General features: G+C 47.5%; 1 protein-coding gene across 8 annotated transcripts in view; it reads right to left on the bottom strand.

Annotated features, from left to right (window-relative positions):
- The window catches only part of SLC23A2 (solute carrier family 23 member 2), a 150,048-nt gene extending 147,466 nt beyond the window's left edge, over positions 1-2,582 (bottom strand). For all 8 annotated transcript variants that reach the window (XM_045362547.3, XM_045362543.3, XM_074004824.1 and 5 more), the window contains exon 1: positions 2,478-2,582. The gene's annotated coding sequence lies outside the window, so the exon portion shown is untranslated. The remainder of the gene's footprint in view (positions 1-2,477) is intronic.
- Between the last annotated feature and the right edge of the window lie 23,997 nt (positions 2,583-26,579).

Here is a 26,579-nt window from a genome sequence, read left to right as displayed (position 1 = left end):
GAATTACAGGCATGCACCACCGTGCCCGGCTAATTTTTGTATTTTTAGTAGAGACGAGGTTTCACCATGGTGGCCAGGCTGGTCTCGAACTCCTGAGCTCAAGCGATCTGCCCGCCTCAGTCTCCCAAAGTGCTGGGATTCCAGGCATGAGCCTCCAGGCATGAGCCACCACGCCCAGCCCCAGCCTACTGCTTTTAATTACCTTAACCAAAATGGGAAAATTCCTCAAGCTACCAGTGGTACCAGAAAATAGGTCTCCAAACAGATCCCTGGTTTGTCTTTAGAGACACTGAAGATGACAACAGTAGGCAATTAGGGATTTCAGACACCCCACAAACTAGACCTTAGGCTCTGTGAGGGCAAAAGACACAGTTTATTCAACAACGATTTGTTCAACAGCACCTGGTCACCAAGTGGATGGATAGATGGGCAGACACAGATGGACAGACTACTCAATGGGTGGCTACATGTGCTTGCCTGCCCCTGGGACACATGACTCATTTCTGCAATGCTACATAGACTAGACTTTGCTCCATAAATGAGATAGATAGTATGGCATGAAACCTAGCGAAACCATCTACATTTTTCTAGCCAGGTACTGGTTTTTTTTAAGCTGGCCACCACACTCAGCTTTTTTTTTTTTTTTTTTTTTAATATAGAAACAGGAGTCTTGCTATGTTGCCTAGGCTGGTCTTGAACTCCTGGCCTCAAACAATCCTCCCACCTCAGCCTCCCAAAGTGCTGGGATTACAGGTGTGAACCACAACACCCGGCCCAGGTACCTTAATAGGCATTTTTTAAACATGTCAACAGATGTTTAAACGTAATTGACTTAATTGACCGTACCACAGTCAGAGAATACAACTGCCAGGCAACCATCTAAAAAACTGTCAACATAAAAAGTTCCTGAAATCCCTATTTTCTTAAAAAAATCACCTTCCACTCTAAGCAAAGAAACCAAAAGAGAAATGCCTTGGTATTAAAAGAAAGAAGCTGGTTGCCATTTTGGCAAAAGAAATAGCCTAGAAAGCAGATAGCTCATGCTTAGCATGTCACATGGAACAGGCTGGACACACCCGCTGCCTCCCTTTAACTAGCAGGTGTGCCATAAGAGCTTACACTGGGCACACCCACCGGTGCCCAAAAGCTATTAAATTGGGGAATGAATGAAAAGAGAACAGTAGTAATACATTCATAAGTGACCCTGATAGAGCCAACCATAACCCAGCACAGAATTCTGATTTTTTTAGCTGAAAGGGTCCTTTATAAATCTCATCAGGTTCAAACACCTTCAGGAGAGGCAGGCAACGTGACCTGCATCGGTTAAAAGGCAGGTGCAGACAACCAGAAATGGTGAGGCCCAAACCCAACAGCATTCAAATACAAAAACATAAAATAAAAATGCTCCAGCCACCCCGATTCCAGCCTTTTGCTTCAGAGAGGAGGAAGCCGGCTGAGGGAGGTCACATGGCCAATTAGTGACAGCTCAAACCAGACTGCCTCCGGACTCCCGGTCCCATGTCCTCGCACATCCCGGGGCCTTCTCTGCGCGCAGATGACCCAATTGTCAGCAGGGACTGCATCTTCCCCCGCCCGTCTCCCAGCTCTGCAAGAATAGAAGTAGCACCTACCACAAACGCTGCAGACCCAGAAAGCCCTTATGGGTGACTTTCTTCCACCTGCAGTTGCCCTCATTTACCCTTTGCCCTGACAATCCATAATTTCCCATCAGTCACGCTTAAACCCCCAGCCTGCAGGCCGACATCCTATCAGCCACCCATCCAAGGGGAGGCATCTAGGACCAGACGAAGGAGAAAATCCTGCGCCTTAAAGTAGTCACACTTGAAATGTCATTTTTTTCCCCCTAAAGGTGGCAAGGAGGGGGACTCGCGACCCCCGGGGAACAGGCCAGAAAGACCCCGAGGTCGGAGGAGCTGCTTCTAAAATTACTTCGCGCAGTCTTTGTAGAAGGGAAGAAAGCAAGAATGTAAAAGGCACCCTCTTGCCGCCCCTCCTGATGCCCCTGAATTCCAGGGAGCGAGACGATACCCGTGCGCACCACCTGGGGAGGGGCGAGGGAAGCGACCCCAGGACGCGCGGACGCAGAGCCCGGGAAGAGGCGGCGGCAGCCAGTGGGGTTCTGGGGGCGCCCCATTTGCCTCCCCGCTGCGCGGCCTGAGGGCCCGAGCGCGCTGTGGCTCCCGCGGCAGGCAGGGGTGGGTACCCCGGGGGCCCGGCCCGGCCGGCGGGGCGGCAGGAACTGAGGGCCGCCGGGCATCTTGGACCCCGGGTCCAGGCTGGCCGGTGGGCGCGGGGTCCCGGGAGACGGGTCGGGGTGGGGGCGCGCAGGCCGCGCCGCGGGGCCGGTGGGTGACAGCGCGCGGGGTCCGGCCTCGTGGGCGCGGCGGACACCTCGCGGCCCGGCCGGCAGGTGCGGCCCGCGGGCCGGGCAGGGGGCGCGGCGGCCCGGCTCTCACCTGGCTGCAGCTCGCGTGGTTCCCGTCCTGCCGCCGCGCCTCGGCGCCGCAGTGCCCGCTGCCGCCGCCGCCTCCGGTCCCCGCGACAGCCGCCTGCAAAATGGCGCCGTGGAGGGGCGGGTCGGGGGCGGGGAGCAGCGGAGCCGCCCGCCCCCGCGCCGGTCTGGGGCCCACCTCCCTCCCCGCCCCCGACCCCTAGCCTCGGGCCTTCCCCCCGGGAGGGGCTGCCCCCTGGCACCCGGCAGCGCTCCCCGGAACATCTCGGGCCTCGCACCCAGCCGTCCCCTTCCCGTTCCTTTCATTTCCCTCCCTTGCGCGGAAACAACGCCCCCCTTCGCGACCCTTCCCATCAGTCACACCTGCTCCGGGGGCACCCACGTGGCAAGCAGAGCGCTGGTCCCTGAGGGTCCTGGTCCAGGTCCCCCCTTTTTACACCGCCTGTCACCGAGCCCTGTCATTGCTCGAGCATGATAATCAGGCAGTTTGTGGTGCATTCGGCTTAGTGGGTTGGATGTTTTAAAACAATTTCACCGCTTTTCCACTTAAGTAGCCAGGTATTTTAACTTAACTGGAGAAGACGTTCTCCTTACCTCATGCAGAGATGGTAATACAAACCAAGGCTTTTCAGACTTGAATTCCCTGGGAGTCGTGTTAGGCTAGGGGCAGGTTCACATTCAGTGGCTCTAGGGTGCAGCCCGAAAGTCTGCACTTATAAATTGTCCCCAGGTGATGCCCCCAGGTGAGGTTCTCGGACCGCTAAGCAGAAAGGCCAAATCTAAATCCCTGGCCCTCGGTCTTCAGAGCTGGGCAGCTTCACTTTGAGGACTTCATTAAAATGCAGATGGCTGGGCCCCACCCCCAGAGTTGCTGAGGCTGGAGGTCTGGCCTGAGGCTCCAGAATCTGCATTTCTGGCAAGTTCCCAGGTGATGCTGTTGCTGCTGGTCTGAGGACCACATGTATGGAGCCACTGCTGAAATCTGAATACATTTTTTTTTAAGTTCTAATAATTTGTACTTTCTTAACACTTTCCATCTTGAAACCACTGTCATGGTTGCTTTACTAACTGAATTATAATTTACCAGTTGCCGGGCAGCTCTTGAGAAACAGAATTGTAGACGGTGTCTGACCTCATATGGAGAGAAATTGATTTTATAATCAGAATTATTTATGTGTTTTACACAGTTTTGGAAACTGACATCACACATGTCAATGCAGTTGGGGAAGCAGCAACTAAAGGAATTTTATGAAATAGGCAAGTGTGGTCTGTGTCTTGACAATAATGTGTCTTCCCATTTATTTATCTTATCTAATAACTGCATTTTTATTTTCTTTTTTTTTTTTTTTTTTTTTTTTTTTTTTTTTGAGACGGATTCTAGCTCTGTTGCCCAGGCTGGAGTGCAATGGCCGGATCTCAGCTCACTGCAAGCTCCGCCTCCCGGGGTTCACGCCATTCTCCTGCTTCAGCCTCCCGAGTAGCTGGGAGTACAGGCGCCCGCCACCTCGCCCGGCTAATTTTTTTTGTATTTTAGTAGAGACGGGGTTTCACCGTGTTAGCCAGGATGGTCTCGATCTCCTGAACTCGTGATCCGCCCGTCTCGGCCTCCCAAAGTGCTGGGATTACAGGCTTGAGCCACCGCGCCCGGCCTTTATTTTCTTATATTTAATTTTTTAGAGACAAAGTCTCACTCTGTCACCCAGGCTGGAGTGCAATGGCACAATCAAGGCTGCAGCATCAACCTTCCAGGTTCAAGGGATTCCCCCAACCTTGGCCTCCTAAGTAGCTGGGATGACAGGAGCACACCACCAGGTCCGGCTAATTTTTATTTTTTGTAGAGAAGGGGGTCTTGCTATGTTGCCCAGGCTGGTCTCGAACTCCTGGACTCCTGGACTCAGGCAATCCTGCCACCTCAGCCTTCCAAAATGTTGAGATTACAGGCATGAGCCACCGCGCCTGGCCTAATAACAGTATATTTTTTTTTTTTAATATAAGAGTTGGCTTGATTCTGTGAAGGAAAAATAAATCTCAGGACCCCAAAACCACTAAGCCAAAGGGAAAAGTCAAGCTGGGAATTCTGAAGGGCAAACCTGCCTCCCATTCTGGCTTTTGGGTTGTTTGTTTGTTTGTTTGTTTGTTTGTTGAGACAGAGTTTCGCTCTTGTTGCCCAGGCTGGAGTGCAATGGCGTGATCCTGGCTCACCGCAACCTCTGCCTCCTGGGTTCAGCCTAAATCTCCTGACTCAGCCTCCCGAGTAGCTGGGATTACAGGCATGCGCCACCACGCCCAGCTAATTTTGTGTATTTAGTAGAGACGGGCTTCTCCATGTTGGTCAGGCTGGTCTCAAACTCCCAACCTCAGGTGATCCACCCGCCTCAGCCTCCCAAAGTGCTGGGATTACAGGCATGAGACACCGCACCCAGCCTCCATTCTATTCCTAAATAAGATGGCTACAAAGGTAGAAAAGCTACATACCTCCCTTATAATCTGTCCACAAGGAGATTCCTTGTGGAAAAAGGACAGACAGAACTCAAAGTCATCCCTCTGCTCACGTGAGACAAATGTTTATCTGATTGCTTTCTTTGATTCCATGGAAGGCTAATCAGAAACTCAAAAGAATGCAACCATTTGTCCTTTGTCTATCGATGACCTAGTAGCCCGCTCTCCACCTTTCCCACCTTTCTGGATGGAAACAATGTACATTTTACATATATTGATTGATGTCTCATGTCTCCCTAAAATGCATAAAACCAAGTTGTGCCCCGACCACCTTGGACACATGTCGTCAGGACCTCCTGAGGCTGTGTCACAGGCGCGCATCCTTAACCTTGGCAAAATGAACTTTCTAAATCGACTGAGACCTGTCTCAGATATTTGAAGTTCACAATTCCTACTGGGATTCACTAAGTAAGGAAAAAAAAGTGTTGGATTGCAAAATTCGATATACACTGGAATGTCGAATGTTTTGATCCCCATGGAAGATGGAGAAAATAAAAAACAAAGATGCGGCCGGGCACGGTGGCTCAAGCCTGTAATCCCAGCACTTTGGGAGGCCGAGGCAGGCGGATCATGAGGTCAGGAGATCGAGACTATCCTGGCTAACGCAGTGAAACCCCGTCTCTACTAAAAATACAAAAAAAAAAAAAACTAGCCGGGCGTGGTGGCGGGCGCCTGTAATCCCAGCTACTCGGGAAGCTGAGGCAGGAGAATGGCGTGAACCCGGGAGACGGAGCTTGCAGTGAGCCGAGATCGCGCCACTGCACTCCAGCCTGGGCGACAGAGCAAGACTCTCTCAAAAAAAAAAACAAAAAACAAAGATGCTGTGACCAGCACCCAGAGAAAAACTCACGCATTGCCCCGTAACCATCATTCTACACCAGTGACAGCATACAGCGTACTCCAGCCAACCTTTTTTTTTTTTTAAATATGATGTGTTCTGCTTAGTAAGGAATGTGGAGTCTTCTGATTAGAAGGGAAGGGAAGTTCCAGGGTCAAGACCCCCTGAGCTCTTAAGTCTATCCCCTCCCCATTGTTATTCCATGAACTGTGGAATCTTCAGTGTCTCCCTCTCCCTCTCTTGGCATTTACCATTTTTCTCTATCCTGAAAAACCTTCCATTGTCCCAGTCTCCCCAGCCGTCCTGCTTCCCTTCCTCTCCCCAACTTCCCCCGCCGTCACCCCTCAGGCACTGTCCCTCCCTGTTTTATCAGTTGTCATCTGTGACCTTCTAATTGCCAAAACCAATTACAGGTTTACAGTCCTTTTCTTCTTTGATGGCTCTGTAACAGTCCATTGACTTCTCACTTGAAACTCTATTCTTGTGATAATACCACTGTTTCTCGCTAACTATCCATACACCCTCCCTTCCCTCTCAGTGATGTGAGTTTCTCAGATTCCAGTCTAGAAATGTTAGTTTTCCCTCATATCTTCTTTCTCCCCTGCCCTCTCCTCTCACCGCCTCTGAAGGTCAGCCATCTCCTCGTGGTTCCCAAACCTCTCTCTAGACAAGACAGACATCTTTCTGAACTTGTAAACACATTTCCAATTGTCCCTCGAACAACCTGCCCTGAATATTCTCCAGGAATTGCAAATAATCTCCACTATTGACACATTATTCTCTCTCCAGATAAACTGGTTTCTTATCTGAGTTCTCTCATTTTGCTACCAGAAACTTCGAACTGGTCTTTGAGTCCTTGCCCCCACAGCCTACATGTCCACTCCGTCACCTATGGTCAAGCTGGGAAGTATTTGTGAAATTCTCTTCTCATCCAACACAGGTACTGACCCTCACTGGCTCTTTCTTGGACTGTTAACCGTCGAAAAAGTTTCTCTCTGGCCTGTTGGACTCAAGACGAATCTCCTGAAACTATCCTTGTTATCATCCCAGAGCACAGAACTGATAATCTCACACCCTTTCTGAAAATCCTTCAGGGTCTCCCAGTCAAAAGGATAATTGGAGACCAGGCACAGTAGTTCGAGCCTGTAATCCCAGCATTTTGGGAGACCAAGGCAAGAGGATTGCCTTTGCCAGGAGTTTGAGACCACACTAGGCAACATGGGGAGACCCCATCTCTGAATAAATAAATAAATAAATAAATGTTTAATAGCTAAATAAAGAAAGAATAAACCTTTCCCAGTGTAGCATTCAAGGCCCTTAATCTGTATTCTCAGGCTTCTTTTTCTTCTTTTTTTTTTTTTTTTTTTTTTTGGAGATTTTACTGCTGACAAACTGGCTTTGGTATCAGCAGATAGCTCTGACTTCTGTCTTTCAAGATGTTACAAGGATTAAATGTATATAAGTGCTTATTCAGTGCATGAATATGTAGGTGTTCGATGTCATTATTTTTATATAATTATTTTTACCATTATCAATTTTAAAAATACATCAAAATTTTCCTGTTCAGTTCCTTTTCCTTTTATTTTCCATTCATCTTCCTTTCTATTACAGCTCATACAAACAAGGTTTTTTTCCTCCTCCTTTAACTTCTCTAAACTAAATCAGCAGAATATATCAAGAAGCTTTCATGACCTGGTTAATTTGATTGAAATTTCAGTCATTTCCAGGCTGTGTTATTTTTGAGAGGTAATTGTAGCTTGGGGCTATTCCATCTTCATACAGTACTTTTCAATGTTATTTTCAACATCTCTCTGGAGTCTAGACCTGGGGCAAACTTTTTCTGGAAAGAGCTAGATAATAAATGTTTTCGGTTTTGTGGGCCAAGAGGTAAAATTGATGACATTAAATAGGTACGGTACTTATATAATGATAGGGGCCGGGCGTGGTGGCTCACGCCTATAATCCCAGCACTTTGGGAGGCCGAGGTGGGTGGATCACTTGAGGTCAGGAGTTCAAGACCAGCCTGACCAGGGCTGGGCGCAGTGGCTCAAGCCTGTAATCCCAGCACTTTGCGAGGCCGAGACGGGCGGATCACGAGGTCAGGAGATCGAGACCATCCTGGCTAACATGGTGAAACCCCGTCTCTACTGAAAAAAAAAAAAAAAAAAAAAAACTAGCCAGGCGAGGTGGTGGGCGCCTGTAGTCCCAGCTACTAGGGAGGCTGAGGCAGGAGAATGGCGTAAACCCGGGAGGCAGAGCTTGCAGTGAGCTGAGATCTGGCCACTGCACTCCAGCCTGGGCGACAGAGTGAGACTCTGTCTCAAAAAAAAAAAAAAAAAAACAAAGACTAGCCTGACCAACATGGTGAACCCCGTCTGTACTAAAAATACAAAATTAGCTGGGCATGGTGGTTAATGCCTGTAGTCCCAGCTACTTGGGAGACTGAGGCAGGAGAATCAGTTGAACCCGGAAGGAGGAGGTTGCAGTGAGCTGAGATCGGGCCATTGCACTCCAGCCTGGACAACAAGAGTGAAACTCTGTCTCAAAAAAAAAGAAAAGTGGCTGGGCGCGGTGGCTCAAGCCTGTAATCCCAGCACTTTGGGAGGCCGAGACAGGCGGATCACGAGGTCAGGAGATCGAGACCATCCTGGCTAACACGGTGAAACCCCGTCTCTACTAAAAAATACAAAAATCTAGCCGGGCGAGGTGGCGAGCGCCTGTAGTCCCAGCTACTCGGGAGGCTGAGGCAGGAGAATGGTGTAAACCCGGGAGGCGGAGGTTGCAGTGAGCTGAGATCCGGCCACTGCAGTCCAGCCTGGGTAACAGAGGGAGACTCCGTCTCAAAAAAAAAAAAAAAAGAAAAGTGACAGTACTTACATAGTGATAGAAAACAAATTTCCACAGATTTCTTATTGATGAAATTCAAAATATAATAATAATTGAGCATAATAGTTTTATAATACCGGTCTACTAATGAAAATAATAGAATTTGGGGGGTGGGGAAAATAAGATTTTGCTTAATTGGGGTTCAAAGTTAGTCTTTCTTGTCATCAGATTGATGGCAAATGTTCATCTGTAAAAGCCATTTTTATTTATTTATTTATTTATTATTTATTTATTTATATATTTTGAGATGGAGTCTTGCTCTGTTGCCCAGGCTGGAGTGCAGTGGTGCAATCTCGGCTCAAGCAATTCTCCTGCCTCAGCCTCCCAAATAGCTGGGATTAGAAATGTTTGCCACCACCCCCCACTAATTTTTGTATTTTTAGTAGAGACAGAGTTTCACCATGTTGGCCAGGCTGGTCTCAAACTCCTGGCCTCAAGTGATCCACCTGCCTTGGCCTCCCAAAGTGCTGGGATTATAGGAGTGAACCACCGCTCCTGGCCTGCACCATCTCTTGATTTCAGCAGAATTCACACTTTCTAAATCTGTCTCATACTAAGACATAACAGATCTGGGGCTGCATGGCAGGACCAAGACCTGCCTGAAATGACATGGGTGTGTGCGTGTGTGTGCATGTGTGTGTGTGTGTGTGCGTGTTCAATGATGTGCATTGAAGCATTGTTTCAAGTAGCAATACAAAAACAAAAAACCTGAAAACAACCCAAACATCCATCAATCAGGGAATAGCTGAATGATCTATGAGATAGGCACGTATACCATGTAGCCTTCTCCCCACTTCGCCCCCAGGCTTGCTTTTATTTATTTATTTATTTTGAAATATAATTCATGTACCATAATACTCCATTTTAAGGTATACATTTTAGAGTATATCCTTTAAAGTAAACAATTGTGGCCAGGCCTGGTGGCTCACACCTATCATCCTAGCACTCTGGGAGGCCGATGCAGGTGAATCACTTGAGGTCAGGAGTTGGAGACCAGCTTGGTCAACATAGTGAAACCCCGTCTCTACTAAAACTACAAAAATTAGCCAGGCTTGGTGACACACACGTGTAGTCCCAGCTACTTGGGAGGCTGAGGCAGGAGAATCGCTTGAACTCGGGAGGCTGAAGTTGCAGTGAGCTGAAATCACACCACTGCACACCAACCTGGGCAACAGAGCAAGACTCAGTGTCAAAAACAAACAAACAAAAAAAGTAAACAATTGTAAAGTATACAATTCGGTGGTTTTCCAGTATGTTCACAAAGCTGTACAACCATTACCACTAATTTTAGAACATTTTTATCACTCCCAAAAGAAACTCCGTATCTATTAGCAGTCATTTCCTATTTCTCCTCTTCCCCCAGCCTCCGGCAACCACTAATCTTCACTCTTTCTATGGATTTGACTATTCTGAACATTTAGTATAAATGGAATTATATAATAATATGTGGTCTTTTGTGACTGGCTTCTTTAACTTACCACATTTTCAAGCTTCAACTACGTTGTAGCATGCTTCAATATTTCATTTCTTTTTTCATTGTGATAAAATATATGTATAATAAAATTTACTTTTTTTTTTTTTTTGAGACAGAGTTTTGCTCTTGTTGCCCAGGCTAGAGTGCAATGGCATGATCTTGGCTCACCGCAACCTCTGCCTCCTGGGTTCAGGCGGTTCTCCCGCCTCAGCCTCCTGAGTAGCTGGGATTACAGGCATGTGCCACCATGCCCGGCTAATTTTTGTATTTTTAGTAGAGACGGGGTTTCACCATGTTGGTCAGGCTGGTCTCGAACTCCTGACCTCAGGTGATCCACCCGCTTTAGCCTCCCAAAGTGCTGGGATTACAGGTGTGAGCCACCATGCCTGGCCAAAATTTACCTTTTTAACCACTTTTAAGTGTACAACTCAGTGGCATTAAGTGCCACTCCAGCCTGGGCAACAGAGTGAGACCTTATCTCCCCCACAAACCCCCACCCCTTGAAAAGAAGAGAGCATTTAAATGCACACACCCTGAACTCAGAACATCAGTTCTGGAATCTGTCTGACACAAAGGCACACTGGTGGGCACGGATCTATGCACAAGGGGTTCAAAGAAGCATGGTTTGCTTCTGCCTCCTCCACCCCAGTTCACTCTGCAGCCCCAGCAGATCTGAAGTCCAGCCAATGGAAGTAACCTCTTACCCTCGAATGACCCCAAATTCCTTACCTAACCATTCTCCCCTACTCCCAGCAAATAACCTTGCTTCCTGATTTTTGGTAACTGGTCATGAGAGGGGCATTTCCTCATCCCCCACCTCCCCTTATCCACAACCCCACTTTCCCATGAGGGACCCCTCTTCCTAGCCTTAAGTACTGAAGACCCCTCCTGTGGGTGTCCTCTATATTTCAATGCTGACCTCCCTTTCTTTTTTTTCCTTAGAGATGGGAGTCTCACTATGTTGCCCAGGCTGGTCTCAAACTCCTGGGCTCAAGTGACCCTCCCGCCTCAGCCTCCCAAAGTGCTGGGATTACAGACATGTGTCATCATGCTCAGCCCTACCACCCTTGTCTTTGGAAAGTTTACATCCTCCCAGTTCGTGCAATCATCTCCCATTCTCAGCTCAGCTTCTCAGAAAAGCCACGTGCAGTCTTTGTTTCCTCCTCCTGACTTCCTTCCTCTCTTTACCCCCAGGCAATCTGGGCTGCATTCCCGTATTCCTCTGAAACTGCCCAGGTAAATTAGCCATGCCCTCGAAATTGCACAATCCGGGGAATCTTTTCCATATGCATCTTACTGAATTTTCTGGAGGCATTTGGCACAGCTGTGTTCTCTCAGGATAATCTCTCTTCTTTTGACTTTGTGACTGCATTTCCTACTGGTTCTTCTACTTCTCTGACTATATTTCTTTTCTTTCTTCTCAGATTCTTCTTCCTCTTGCTCCCTTCAAAAAAGGTGTTGGGGACAAGGAGAGTGTGGCTATGCCCATTTCTGTTTTCCCTGCAAAAGCTCTTCAAGGCCAACACCATTTCTACTGCCTGGATCTCCTTAATGTCCTCTGGATCACTCTTGCTCAAAAAGTCCCAACTTGGCCTCTCCTGAAACCCCCACTGAGTCCCTAGGCTGGTGCAAGTACATTCCCTCCGTGCATCACGGCGTTTAGAACGAAATGTATGCAAATGAGTTGTTTTTCTGTTTCTCTCCCTCACTAGTTGTCAGTGCATCCAGAGCAGAGGTCCTGGTTTATTTAATTCTGTATGCCAGCTCCTCATGTGGTGCCTACCACACAGTAAGTACTCAGTTCGGTTAGTACTGAAGTACTCAGTTAGTACTCAATGACTTCACTTGTTCCACCAAACCAACAGGGGCTGCCCACTGATGAGAGGTGAAATGTGAAGGGAAAGAACTCAGATTAACCCCCAGGGTCCTGGAGGATTGGAAATTGAATTAGTTCTCCAGAGTTCTCCAGAGAAACAGAACCAACAGGATATACAGAGGCATATATGAGAGATATGGAAGAGGGGATTTATTGCAGGAATTAGCTCACGTGATTCTAAAGGCCAAGAAGTCCCACCGTATGCCGTCTGCAAGCTGGGGAACCTGGGAAGTTGGTGGCGTCCTTCAGCCTGAGTCTGAAGACCTGAGTACCTGGAGCTCTGATGTCCAAGGGCAGGAGAAGATGGATGGCCCCGCTCCAGAAGAGGGTGCAGATGTGCCTTCACCCTGCCTTTTTGTTCTGTCTGGACCCACAGTGGATTGGATGATGCCTGCTCACATGGGTGAAGGCAGAACTTTTCTGTCTACTGATTTAAATGCTTATCTCTTCTGCAAACACTGTCCCAGTCAGACCCAGAAATAATGTTTTACCAGCTATCTGGGCATCTCTTAGCCCAGACAGGTTGATACATATAATTAACCATCAGATAAGCCAAGTGGAAAACATAGGTTACAGGCTAAACAAGAAGGCTCCAATGCCAAGGGTACAGAAATGGGGCTTTTGGGCTGGGCACTGTGGCTCAGACATATAATCCAGCACTTTGGAAGGCTGAGGTGGGCAGATGGCTTGAGCCCAGGAGTCTAAGATCAGCCTGGGCAACGTGGTGAAACTCCGTGTCTACATAAAATACAAAATTAGCTGGGTGCGGTGGCTCACACCTGTAATCCCAGCACTTTGGGAGGCCAAAGTGGGCAGATCACCTGAGGTCAGGAGTTCAAGACCAGCCTGACCAACATGGTGAAACCCCGTCTCTACTAAAAATACAAAAATCCCAGCTACTCAGGAGGCTGAGGCAGGAGAATCACTTGAACTCAGGAGGCGGAGGTCTCAGTGAACCGAGATGGTGCCATTGTACTCCATCCTGGGCAACAACAGCAAAACTCCATCTCAAAAAAAAAAAAAAAAAATTAGCCAGTCATGGTGGTGCAGCCCTGTAGTTTCAGCTACTGGGGAGGCTGAGGATTATTTGAACCCAGGAGGTGGCGGTTGCAGCGAGCCGAGATTGCGTCAGCCTAGCAGGTTGGGAGACAGAACAAGACCTTGTCTCAAAATAAAGAAACCGGCCGGGCACGGTGGCTCAAGCCTGTAATCTCAGCACTTTGGGAGGCCGAGACGGGTGGATCATGAGGTCAGGAGATCGAGACCATCCTGGCTAACACGGTGAAACCCCGTCTCTACTAAGAAATACAAAAAACTAGCCGGGCGAGGTGGCGGGCGCCTGTAGTCCCAGCTACTTGGGAGGCTGAGGCCGGAGAATGGCGTGAACCCGGGAGGCGGAGCTTGCAGTGAGCTGAGATCCGGCCACTGCACTCCAGCCTGGGCTACAGAGTGAGACTCCGTCTCAAAAAAATAAAAATAAAAATGAAAATAAAAATAAATAAAGAAACCGGGCTTTTTTCAATAAGGGAATCATTTGAACCTGACCCTCATGGACACATTTAGCCTTTGAGGGGGAAATAAGGAAAAAGAACAAAACTCCATCAGTAGTTATGTAAAATAGAAAAGAGGTTGAATGGGAGCAGCAGGTAAAATGAAAAGAAAAAAGAAACGAAGTTCAAACAGGAAGTGGACAACAGCAAATTTGTTTTGTTTTGTTTTGTTTTTGAAGAAAAGAGGCAAACTAATCTAACCTGCTGGAATTTGGGATGCTGTCACCCTCTAGGGGCATAGTGACTAAGCAGAGACACAAGGGTCTTCTGAAGAGCTGGCCATGTGTGATGTCTTGATATGGGTGCTAGGCACACAGGCATATTCAATTTGTGAGATTTCATTAACCTGCACACTTAAGTTTTTCTGTATGTATACTACAAAAGTTTTTGTTTTTTTTTTTTTTGAGATGGAGTTTCCCTCTTGTTGCCCAGGCTAGAGTGCAAAGGCACAGTCTTGGCTCACTGCAACCTCCACCTCCCAGGTTCAAGCGTTTCTCCTGCCTCAGCCTCCCTAGTAGCTGGGATTACAGGTGCCCACACATGGACGGGTTTTCTCCATGTTGGCCAGGCTGGTCTCAAACTCCTTACCTCAGGTGATCCGCCCATCTCGGCCTCCCAAAGTGCTGGGATTATAGATGTGAGTCATTGCGGCTGGGCTTGTTCCCCGTTTCAAACAGCTTGGTCTCTCTCTGAGGTGGGGCCTGGGGCACAAGAACAGGCTCAGGGACTTGAATGGGTCACAGGTGTTGTCTCCAGGAATGTGTGCTTTAGAAAAGAGGGATGTGTCTGGACTGCAGGATGTGAAGGTTTAAATTTGAATATTTCTTTGATCCTAGAATAAATGGGTTATACAACTCATGCAGCCTTGGAGAGAAAAGGCACAGGGTCCCTGCCCTGCCTTTGCCTTGCTCAGTGACCTTGGGGAAATCATATAACCAAACTACACATAGGTTTCCTAGTATGTAAACTTGAGACAATTTCGTCTACCCTATATACTGCCTAGGTTGGTATGAGGATTAAATGAGGTAATTGATGTGAATGTGCTTCCTGCAGATTTTTTTTTATAGCCCTTTACAAACACCATATAAGAAGCCTAATCTAGCTGTATAACTGAGCCCACAATTGGTTTTTGAGCCATAATATCAAACATTCAGTCTTTCCCTAGGTGATATTTTTCCATTCTGTTTTTGATAAGGTCTCTAGTTTGCAAGGTCACTTGGAATTTAGGTCCTTTGTGCCCAGATGGTTGGCTGCACCACTCACTCACCTCCTATAAGTTAGTACAGCCACTCTTCATTGGTCATGTGCTACCTGGCAGGCACTGAGCTAGAACCACTGACAAAATGATGGATAAGAAACTTACGGGGCAGGGCGCGGTGGCTCACACCTGTAATCCCAGCACTTTGGAAAGCTGAGGCGGGTGGATCACCTGAGGTCGTGAGTTTGAGACCAGTCTGATCAACATGGAGAAACCCTGTCTCTACTAAAAATACAAAATTAGCCGGGCGTGGTGGCACATGCCTGTAATCCCAGTTACTCGGGAGGCTGAGGCAGGAGAATCGCTTGAACTCAGGAGATGGAGGTTGCAGTGAGCCAAGATTGCACCATTGTACTACAGCCTGGGCAACAAAAGGGAAAATCTGTCACAAAAGAAACAAACAAATGAACACAAAGAAACTTATTGGCCAGGCACAGTGGCTCACGCCTGTAATATCAGCACTTTGGGAGGCTTGAGGCAGGCAGATCACTTGAGGTCAGGAGTTCGAGACCAGCCTGGTCAACATGGTAAAACCCTGTTTCTACTAAAAATACAAAAATTAGCCGGACATAGTGGTGGGCGCCTGTAGTCCCAGCTACTTGGGAGGCTGAGGCAGGAGAATTGCTTCAACCTAGGAGGTGGTTGTTGTAGTGAGCCGAGATCACGCCACTGCACTCCAGCCTGGGCGACAGAGCAAGAATCCATCTCAAAAAAAAAAACCACAGACTTACTAGGTCTGCCCCCAGTGAGCCTGCATGCTGGTAGGTATGGGAAGACCGAAGAAGGACTGGGCGAGGTGTCTCGAAAAAGTTATTTGAGACAATGTCATCAGCATTGGACAGTCAGAGAATAGATCATCTCACTTGCCCATCCTTCAAATGGCCCCACCGAGAGCATAGGTTTTAAACTGGCCATTAAACCTGCTCATGACCTTATCAACCTCAGCCACATTTATCTGGATGGAGGCTTAGTCTTTGATGCTGATGATGCAGTTGCTGGTGGAGCATTTCATACACGTCCACAAACTCACTAGCATTATTCTGCATGTTGAGGCCACAGCTGTTGCCACCACAACGCATATGAGCAGAGAAAGCACATAATTATTTTTTGTTTATTTCTTGGCTGCCATCTCATGTCTTAGAACACAAGTCCACCGAGTACCAGGAGCCCCACCAGGTGTTGCTTATGCAGTGAGTTATCTTCTGTCTTCCCATACCTACCAGCATCTGGGCTCTTATATGCTTCCTCTCAGCCTCCCAAAATGTTGGGATTACAGGCGTGAGCCACTGTGCCTGGCCTCAAATAACTGTTGACTGGAGAGAATATTGAATGTGGACTATTTGTCATAAATAAATAGTGAAAACCTAAAAACAATAATTATTATTACTATGTTAGTGATAAATTTAAAAAGAACAAGAAGAACAGGCTTTGATCAAAGTTGGGAGGCAACTTAGGTAAGATGATAAAGGATGAAGAAGGTGAGATTATTGCTGAGACTCATCCAAGCCAATTATGCAAAGACCTGGGAGAAGAACATTTCAGGAAGTACAATAGCAAGAGCAAAGGTCCTGAGGCAGGAAAGAACTTGCCATGTTCGAGGAATTGAAAAGCAGTCAGTGTGATAGGAACATGGAAGACAGGAGCGAGAATGGGATGAGATGAGATTACAGAAGAGGTAATGAAAAGGCCAGGAAAAGCAAGTCTCCTAAATATGATAGGGAGTGGGTAAAGGGTGTGAGCAGGGGTTTATGTTTTGCTGTCATTCCTGTTACAGGGTCTCACTCTATTACCCATTCTGCAGTGCGGTGGTGTGATCACGGCTTGCCGCAGCCTCGAACTCCTGGGCTCAAGCGATTCTCCCACCTCAGCCTCCCTAGTAGTTGGGACTACAGGTCCATGCCACCACACCTGGCTTAATTTTTAATTTTTGTCCAGATGAAGTGTCCCAGATTCTGCTGAAAGCAAAATACAGAACAACAACAAAATAGAAAGAAAGAGGCCAGGCATGGCGGCTCACATCTGTAATCTCAGGACTTTGGGAGGCTGAGGCAGGCGGATCATGAGGTCAAGAGATAGAGACCATCCTGGCCAACATGGTGAAACCCCGTCTCCACTAAAAATACAAAAATTAGCTGGGTGTAGTGGTGCACCCCTGTAGTCCCAGCTACTTGGGAGGCTGAGGTAGGAGAATCACTTGAACCTGGGAGGCGGAGGTTGCAGTGAGCCAAGATCGCACCACTGCAATCCAGTCTGGTGACAGAGTGAGACTCTGTCTCAAAAACAAACAAACAAACAAACAAAAAAATCAACAAAAACAGAAAGAAAAAGAGCAAGGTAAAACAAAACAAAAAATTAAAACTTTTTTTTTTTTTTTTTAAAGATATAGGGACATGGCATCTCCCTGTGTTGCCCAGGCTAGTCTCAAACTCTTGGACTCAAGTGATTTACCTGCCTGGGCCTCCCAAAGTGCTGTGCTGAGATTATAGGTGTGAGCCACCCACCATGCCTGACCTATTTAGGTTTTGAGAAGATCTCTTTTGCTGGGGAGGGAGAATGGATTGAAGGGGACAAGTGTAAAGCAAATAGAACAGGAATTACAGGAGTTCAGGTGGAAGACAGTGGTTTGGCCTGGGGTAAGAGCAGTGGAGGTGGAAATAAGCAACAAATTCAAGATATACCTTTTTTTTTTTTTTGAGACTGAGTCCTGCTCTGCCGCCCAGGCTGGAGTGCAGTAGCATGATCTCGGCCCACTGCAAGCTCTGCCTCCCGGGTTCACCCATTCTCCTGCCTCAGCCTCCTGAGTAGCTGGGACTACAGGCACCATGCCCAGCTAATTTTTTGTATTTTGAGTAGAGATGGGGTTTCCCCGTGTTAGTCAGGATGGTCTCGATCTCCTGACCTTGCGAGCTGCCTGCCTTGGCGTCCCAAAGTGCTGGGATTACAGGCGTGAGCCACCGTGCCTGGCCATTTTTATTTTATTTTTTTATTTTATTTTTATTTTTTGAGACGGAGTCTCACCCTGTCGCCCAGGCTGGAGTGCAGTGGCGTGATCTCAGCTCACTGCAAGCTCCACCTCCTGGGTTCACGCCGTTCTCCTGCCTCAGCCTCCCAAGTAGCTGGGACTATAGGTGCGTGCCACCACACCCGGCTAATTTTTTATTTTTAGTCGAGACGGGATTTCACCGTGTTGGCCAGGCTGGTCTTGAACTCCTGACCGCAGGTGATCCACCGGCCCCAGCCTCCCAAAGTGCTGGGATTACAGGCGTGAGCCCCCACGCCCAGCCTCAAGATATACTTTAAAGACACGCCGGGTGTGGTAGCTCATGCCTATAATCCCAGCACTTTGGGAGGCCAAAGTGGGCAGATCACCTGAGGTCAGGAGTTCGAGACCAGTCTGGCCAGCACAGTGAAACCCTGTCTCTACTAAAAATACAAAAATTAGCCAGGCGTGGTGGCACATGCCTATAGTCCCAGCTATTCGGGAGGCTGAGGCGGGTGAATCACTTGAACCCAGGAGGCAGCGGTTGCAGTGAGTTGACATCACACCACTGCACTCCAGCCTGGGTGACAGACCGAGACCCTGTCTCAAGAAAAGTAAAAATAAAAAAAGATAATACTGACAGTGCTTGCTAATAGGCTACACGTGGAAGATGAAAGAAAAAGAGGAATCAGGATAGCTTCATGGTTTGGAGTTGAGCGGCCAGGTAGATGAGGGGCCATTTTACAGACCAGGGGCATGAAGGGAGATGCAGCTGTGATGGGGGACAGCCTAGAAGACTTCCATGTGTGACAACCCCAGAGGGATCATTGGGTAGGAAGTTCAATATCTGCATCCAGATTCATTCACACAGGCACAGGGAGGAGACTGGGCTAGGGTTATGGTTATATACAAGGGAGTCATCAACAGTATGTGATATTTAAAGCCAAGAGATTCAAAAGGATCATCTAGGGAGAGCGTGCAGATGGAGAGCACTAAAAGCTCAGGAAGGAGCGCCTGGGAACTCCTTCAGCAAAGGAGACTGGGAGTAAGCGGAGAGAGAATAGTGCGTGGAGAGAACACCAGATGCTAGAGGACACCATCTTCATCATTGACGGGGACACTTCACCAATAACACATGCCACAGAAATTAGTACTCACCCAGATAAAGGGAGTAAAGAGGAAAATGATGGTGCAAAACTGGGTTCATGGCAGGGCAAGGTAGCTCACGCCTGTCCTCTCAGCACTTTGGGAGGCTGAGGCAGAAGGATTGCTTGAGTCCAGAACCTTGAGATTAGTCTGGGCAACATAGGAAGACCCCGTCTGCTTCTCTTAAAAAAAAAAAAAAAAAAATTGTTTTGTTTTATCTTGCTCTTTTTATTTTTTAATTTTGTTCCGTATTTTGCTCTCTCAGCAGAACCAGGGAGAACCCATCTCAACAAAAATTTAAAAATTAGGCCAGGCGCAGTGGCTCATGCCTGTAATCTCAGCACTTTGGAAGGCCGAAGCGGATGGATCACTTGAGGTCACGAGTTCAAGACCAGGCTGGTCAACATGGTGAGACACTGTCTCTACTAAAAATACAAAAATCAGCCAGGTGTGGTGGCATATGCCTGTAATCCCAGCTACTTGGGAAGCTGAGGCAGGAGAATCTCTTGAACCCAGAAGGCAGAGGTTGCAGTGAGCCAAGACCGCATGACTGCATTCCAGCCTGGGAAACAAAGTGAGACTCTGTCCCCCTCAAAAAAAAAAAAAAAAAAAAAAGATTGGGTGCTGTGGCTCATGTCTGTAATCCCAGCACTTTGGAAGGCTGAGACAGGTGGATCACCTGAGGTCGGGAGTTCAAGACCAGCCTGACCAGCAGGGCGAAACCCTGTCTCTACTAAAAATACAAAATTAGCCGGGTGTGGTGCTGCATGCCTGTAATCCTAGATACTCGGAGACTGAGGCAGGAGAATTGCTTGAACCCAGGAGGCAAAGGCTGCAGTGAGTCAAGATTGCACCATTGCACTCCAGCCTGGGTAACAAGAGCGAGACTCCGTCTCAAAAAAATAATAATAATAAAATAAAATTCCCCAGAAGCAGATCTGAGATAAAGGTTTGTTGTGACTGATATATAAAGAAAAGGCTCCCAAGAGAAACTGGTAAGGGAGTGTCTTTCTTGCTGCCTTGGATGGTCTTGAACTCCAGAACTCAAGAGATCCTCCTGCCTCCCAGAGTGCTAGGATTACAGGTGCATGCTGCCACGCCTGCCCTGGTAAGGGAATTTCTCAGCAGTAAGGAAAGTAGAATAGGAAAGGAGAAGGAGCTAAAAGGAGGGTGATGGGCTGGGTGTGGTGGGTCACACCTGCGATCCCAACACATTGAGAGACCAAGGCAAGTGGATCACTTGAGCCCAGGAGTTCAACGCTGCAGTGAGCCATGATTGCACCACTGCACTCCAGTCCGAGTGACACAGTGAGACCTTGTCTTAAAAAAGAAAAAAAGAGAGATGGGTAATTTTAGGTAAGGTCTCAGCCTTAGCCTGATCTGCATGGAGTTCTGGAGAACAAATTGTATCTCCAAGTTTGTTCCTACTCAAGGCAAGGGAGCTGGGCCTCATATCACAGCACTAGTCAGACAAGACAAGTAAGACAGTAAGACAGTCAGCTCCTAGCCTCTCTGTGTTTTTAGGCAGAGCAGTTCAAGTAGCCTGAGGACGATTCTTCAAAGAGAATATAGATGTAAGCCTTTGGAAACAAAAGCTCAGAGAATCCAGGGCAGTGATCCACAGAAATCGTCATGGGACCTTTCGGCATGTGGAGGGTGCACCTGGAGTGTCCACTAATGCTCCATGTAGGCATTTAAAAGGTTTCTTAGGGGCCAGGCTCGGTGGCTCATGCCTGTAATCCCAGTACTTTGGGAGGCCGAGGCTGATGGATCACCTGAGGTCAGCAGTTCGAGACCAGCCTGGCTAACATGGCAAAACCCTGTCTCTACTAAAAAAAAAAAAAAAAAAAAAAAAAAAATATATATATATATATATATATATATATATATATATATATACAAAAAAAAAATTAGCCAGGCATGCTAGTGGATGTCTATAATCCCAGCTACTCAGAAGACTGAGGCAAGAGAATTGCTCGAACCCAAGAGGTGGAGGTTGCAGCGAGCCAAGATTGCACTATGGAGGGTGGAGAGGTGTGGGAAGAGACAGATAGAAAGAAGACTCCTGGCCGGGCACGGTGGCTCACGCCTGTAATCCCAGCACTTTGGGAGGCCGAGACGGGCGGATCACGAGGTCAGGAGATCGAGACCATCCTGGCTAACACGGTGAAACCCCGTCTCTACTAAAAAGAAGTACAAAAAACTAGCCGGGCAAGGTGGCGGGCGCCTGTAGTCCCAGCTACTGGGGAGGCTGAGGCGGGAGAATGGCGTAAACCCGGGAGGCGGAGCTTGCAGTAAGCGGAGATCCTGCCACTGCACTCCAGCCTGGGCGACAGAGCGAGACTCCGTCTCAAAAAAAAAAAAAAAAAAAAAAAAAAAAGAAAGAAGACTCCTGAAAAGGTTAAGCAAAAGTATGGGTGGGAAGTGATGAATTAATTCTGTGGCAGTGGGGACAGACAGGACGAGCCAGACTGGAAAAAAAAACCCAGCTACACGAGCTAGGAAAAGTTACTTAGCCTCTCTGGGCATCAAATTATTCACCTGTAAAATGGGTCAATTACAATAATAGTGAAAAAATAATAGTAAGGCCGAGTGCGGTGGCTCATGCCTGTAATCCCAGCAGTTTGAGAGGACAAGGCGGGTGGATCACCTGAGATCAGGAGTTCGAGACCAGCCTGGCCAACGTGGCAAAACCCTGTCCCTACTAAAAATACAAAACTTAGCTGGGTGTGGTGGCATGCACCAGTAGTCCATCCCAGCTTCTTGAAAGGCTGAGGCCGGAGAATCGCTTGAATCAGGGAGGTTCCAGTGAGCCAAGATCGCGCCACTGTACTCCAGCCTGGGTAATGGAGGGAGACTCAGTCTTAAAAAATAAAAAATATTAAAAAAAAAAATGATAGTGGTAGTGACATTTATTGAGTACTTTACTGTGATCCAGCTACAGACTGTTCCAAAGACTTTGCAACTGTTATTTTTGCTTAATCCTCGCAACAACCTATGAGGTAGGCACGTTTATTGCCCCTATGTGACAAAGGGAGACAGTGAGTCTCAGGGAGGTTAATAATTTGCCTCGGTGCAGTGGCTCATGCCTGTAATCCCAGCATTTTGGGAGACCCAGGCAGGCAGATCACTTGAGCCCAGGAGTTCAACACCAGGCTGGGCAACATAGTAAGACCCTATCTCTACAAAAATTACAAAACAAATTAGCTGGGCGTGGTGGTGAATGCTTGTAGTCCCAGCTACTCCGGGGGATGAGGGTTGCTTGAGCCCAGGAGGTCGAGGCTGCAGTGAGCCATGTTCAAGACACTGCACTCCAGCCTGGATGACAGAGTGAGACCCTGTCTCAAAATAAAGAAATCAATAAACAACTTGCTTGAGGTCCCACAGGTAGTCCTTTCCTCAAAAGATTGTGGAAAACACTAAATGGCAGCCATAAATAATACTTATTGGCTGGGTGCAGCGGCTCACACCTATAATCCTTGCACTTTGGGAGGCCAAGGCAGGAGGATCCCTTGAGTCCCGGAGTTTGAGACCACCATAGGAATTATAGTAAGACCCCCATCTTTGTTGATCTGGAACTATTTTCACTAAGCTTTGAAATTTCCCATCAACCTGAATCTCCATCAACACGCACTAATCCTGCTGACTTTGTTCTCATTCTCGCCGCCCTTGTACTCCCCTCCCCTCCACACTCTGCTTCCCTCCATGAATCCCTGACTTCTACCACTCCTCAGTCTCCTCTAAGCTCTTTCTCAAAGCTACCCTCTAAGGCCAGCACTGTGGCTCACCCCTGTAATCCCAGCACTTTGGGAGGCCAAGGCAGGTGGATCACTTGAGGTCAGGAGCTCAAGACCACCCTGGCCAATATGGTGAAACTCTGTTTCTACTAAAAATACAAAAATTAGCAGGGCATGGTGGCGCATGCTGTAGTCCCAGCTACTTGGGAGACTGAGGAAGGAGAATCGCTTGAGCCCGGGAGGCCAAGGTTTCAGTGAGCCAAGATTGCGCCACTGCACTCCAGCCTGGGCTACAGAGCAAGACTCCGTCTCAGGATAAAAAAAAAAAAAGAGAGAGAGAAAGAAAAAACAAAAACAAAAACAAAAACAAAACCACCCTCTACTCCTTTGATTCAACCATAGCAATAATTTCCCCAGTTTATTAACAGATACTATTTACTGATGCCATCAATGTTGGCAGAGTGCTTACTTCCAGTTGGGGACCGTGCTAAGCCCAGTGGTACCTGAAGTCCTTGCTCTTTAGGGGGCTGCAATTAAAATAGAGTCAGGGACAAGTCAACAAATACAAAAGACAGATCATTGCAAATTGTGACTTAGGAATTAAATGGAGCAGGATGGCAGTGAGTAGAGGTGGGTGCCATGTTTGGTGAAGCATCAGGGAAGCCCTCTCTAAGGCGGCACCTTGGCCCTGGGACCAAGAAGAGGCAGGTGTGCAAAGACCTTGAAACGGAGTAGAGGGAAGCGTGAGTCAGAAAGCCCTAAGGAGGAAGCGCAAGGTTCCCAGCCCTGTGCCATGTGCTTTACATAAAACTTTTCCTTTTCCTGCTAGTAAATCCTGTCCTTTCCGTGAGTTAATACTCCCTTTCAATCTTGGCTCCTCTCTTCTTCCTGTAGGTGGGGCACCACGGTAGCTGCCCAGAGCCCGGGAGGTCAGCCATAACCCAGCTCCGAAGGTGCAATAGCCACCCTTTTTTGAGTATTACTATACTCAAACATAGAGCATGAGTGTTACTACACTTAAACATAAAGCATGAAGGCCTTAGGCCAACAAGAAGTTGTGGCCAGTGGATCAAAGCCCAAGAACAGTCTTCAATACTATTAATACTTCATTTTATTGTTGAGGCTCAATTTGTGCATCTGGATGAATTTCTATCCCTGTATACACCCATGAGACCACTACGGTGTTCAACATACAGCGTTTCCATCACTCGAGAAATTTTCCTCATGCCTCTTCCCAGTTAGTACCTTCCTGAGAGGTGGTCATTTTTTTTTTTTTTACCTTTTTCACCAGTTTTGTATTTGTTTGTTTGTTTTGAGACAGAGTCTCACTCCGTCACCCGTGGGCAGATCACAAGGTCAAGAGTTCAAGACGAGCCTGGCCAACATGGTGAAACCCCGTCTCTACTAAAAATACAAACATTAACCAGGGCCGGGTGCGGTGGCTCACGCCTATAATCCCAACACTTTGGGAGGCCGAGGTGGGTGGATCACGAGGTCAGGAGATTGAGACCATCCTGGCCAACATGGTGAAACCCCGTCTCTACTAAAAAATACAAAAATTACCTGGATGTGGTGGTGCATGCACCTTTAGTCCCAGCTACTCAGGAGGGCAAGGCACGAGAACCTCTTGAACCAGGAGGCGGAGGTTGCAGTGAGCCAAGATCACGCCATTGCACTCCAACCTGAGCAACAGAGCCAGATTCTGTCTCAAAAAATAAAATTAAATTAAAAAAAGAACAAAGACATTCTCCTATGCAACCGTAGTATCACACATAGGAAATTTATCATTGTTAAATTAGCACTGGTCTCTAATATTCAGTCTACGTTCAAATTTCTCCAATTGTCCCAATAATGTCCTTTGTAGATTTGTTTTCTTTTGTTCTCTTTTATTTTCTTTTTTTTTTGAAACGGAGTCTCACTTTGTCGCCCAGGCTGGAGTGCAGTGGCGCGATCTCGGCTCACTGCAAGCTCCACCTCCTGGGTTCATGCCATTCTCCTGCATCAGGCTCCCAAGTAGCTGGGACTACAGGCGCCCGCCACCACGCCCAGCTAATTTTTTGTATTTTTAGTAGAGACAGAGTTTCACCGTGTTAGCCAGGATGGTCTCGATCTCCTGACCTCGTGATTCACCCGCCTCGGCCTCCCAAAGTGCTGGAATTACAGGTATGATTCACTGCGCCCGGCCGATTTGTTTTCTTTTTGGTCCTGAGTCCAAACAAGGATCGCCTATTGCATTTAGTTGCTATGTCTCTTTAATATCTTTAATCTGGCCAGTTACCTTACCTCTTTTTTTTTTTTCTTCTTTGAGACAGGGTCTTGCTCTGTTGCCCCGGTTGGAGTTCAGTGGTGTGATTTTGGCTCACTGCCACCTCTGCCTGGCTCAAGTGATTCTCCTACCTCAGCCTGCCAAGTAGCTGGAACCACAAGCACACGTGCCACCATGCCTAGTAATTTTGTGTTTTTTGTAGCGATGAGGTTTTGCCATATTGCCCAGGCTGGTCTGGAACTCATGAGGTCAGCCTGCCTTGGCCTCTCGAAGTGCTGGGGTTACAGGCATGAGCCAACATGCCAGGCCACCTCTTTTTGATGTTGATGTATCTGAAAACTCCAGGTAACTTATTTTGCAGAATGTCCTTCAATTTGGGTTTTTTAATGTTTACTCATCATGATCTAGATTAAATATTTATGACAGGAATCAAGGATGTGATGTCATATCCTTCCCAATGAATCATATCAGGAAAAATTATCGTTGTTTTGTTTCATTGTTGTTATTATTTTAGAGACAGGGTCTCTCTCTGTCACTCAGGCTAGGGTGCAGTGGCACAGTCACAACTCACTGCAATGTGTATGTTGTTTGTTTGTTTCTTTGTCTTATTTATATATTTATTTATTTATTTATTTTTATTTTTTTTTTGAGACAGAGTCTTACTCTGTCGCCCAGGCTGGAGTGCAGTGACGTGATCTTGGCTCACTGCAACCTTCACTTCCCAGATTCAAGCGATTCTCCTGCCTCAGCCTCCGAGTAGCTGGGATCACTGGCGCCCATCACCACGCCCAGCTAATTTTTTGTATTTTTAGTAGAGACCAGATTTCTCCATGTTGTACAGGCCGGTCTCGAACTCCTGGCCTCAGGTGATCCACCTGCCTCGGCCTCCCAAAGTGCTGGGACTATAGCCAGGATCCACCACGCCAGGTCCATTTTAACCATTTTTAAGTGTACAGTTCTGTGGTGTTAAGAACATTCACATTGTGATGCAACCATCACCACCATCCATCTCCAGAACATGATCATCTTCCCCAACTGAAATTCTACCCATTACACATTAACTCCACATTTTCTCTCTCCACCAGTCCCTGGCAACCCCCTTCTACTGTCTCTATGAATTTGGTGACTCCAGGCACCTTATACAAGTGGAATCATATAATATTTGTCTTTTCGTAACTGGATTATTTCACTTAGCACAATGCCCTCAAGCTTCATCTGTATTGGAGCATGTTGCTTGCCTTTTAAGCCTGAATAATATTCCACTGTATGCATATATCACATTTCATCAGTGTATCCATTGATGGACACTTGGGTTGCTGTCACCCCTTGGCTATGCTGCTATGAATGTGGGTGTACGCATATCTCTGAAAGACCTTGTTTTCACTTTTTTGGGGCATGTACCCAGAAGTGGAATTGCTGCCGGGCGCGGTGGCTCACGCCTGTAATCCCAGCACTTTGGGAGGCCGAGGCGGGCGGATCACAAGGTCAGGAGATCGAGACCACGGTGAAACCCCGTCTCTACTAAAAATACAAAAAATTAGCCGGGCGCGGTTGTGGGCGCCTGTAGTCCCAGCTACTCGGGAGGCTGAGGCAGGA

This window comes from Macaca fascicularis, chromosome 10, assembly GCF_037993035.2.
Source record: "Macaca fascicularis isolate 582-1 chromosome 10, T2T-MFA8v1.1".
Taxonomy (NCBI): domain Eukaryota; kingdom Metazoa; phylum Chordata; class Mammalia; order Primates; family Cercopithecidae; genus Macaca; species Macaca fascicularis.
Note: the sequence above shows the minus strand (reverse complement) of the source record. Positions and strands in the feature narration are given on the sequence as shown.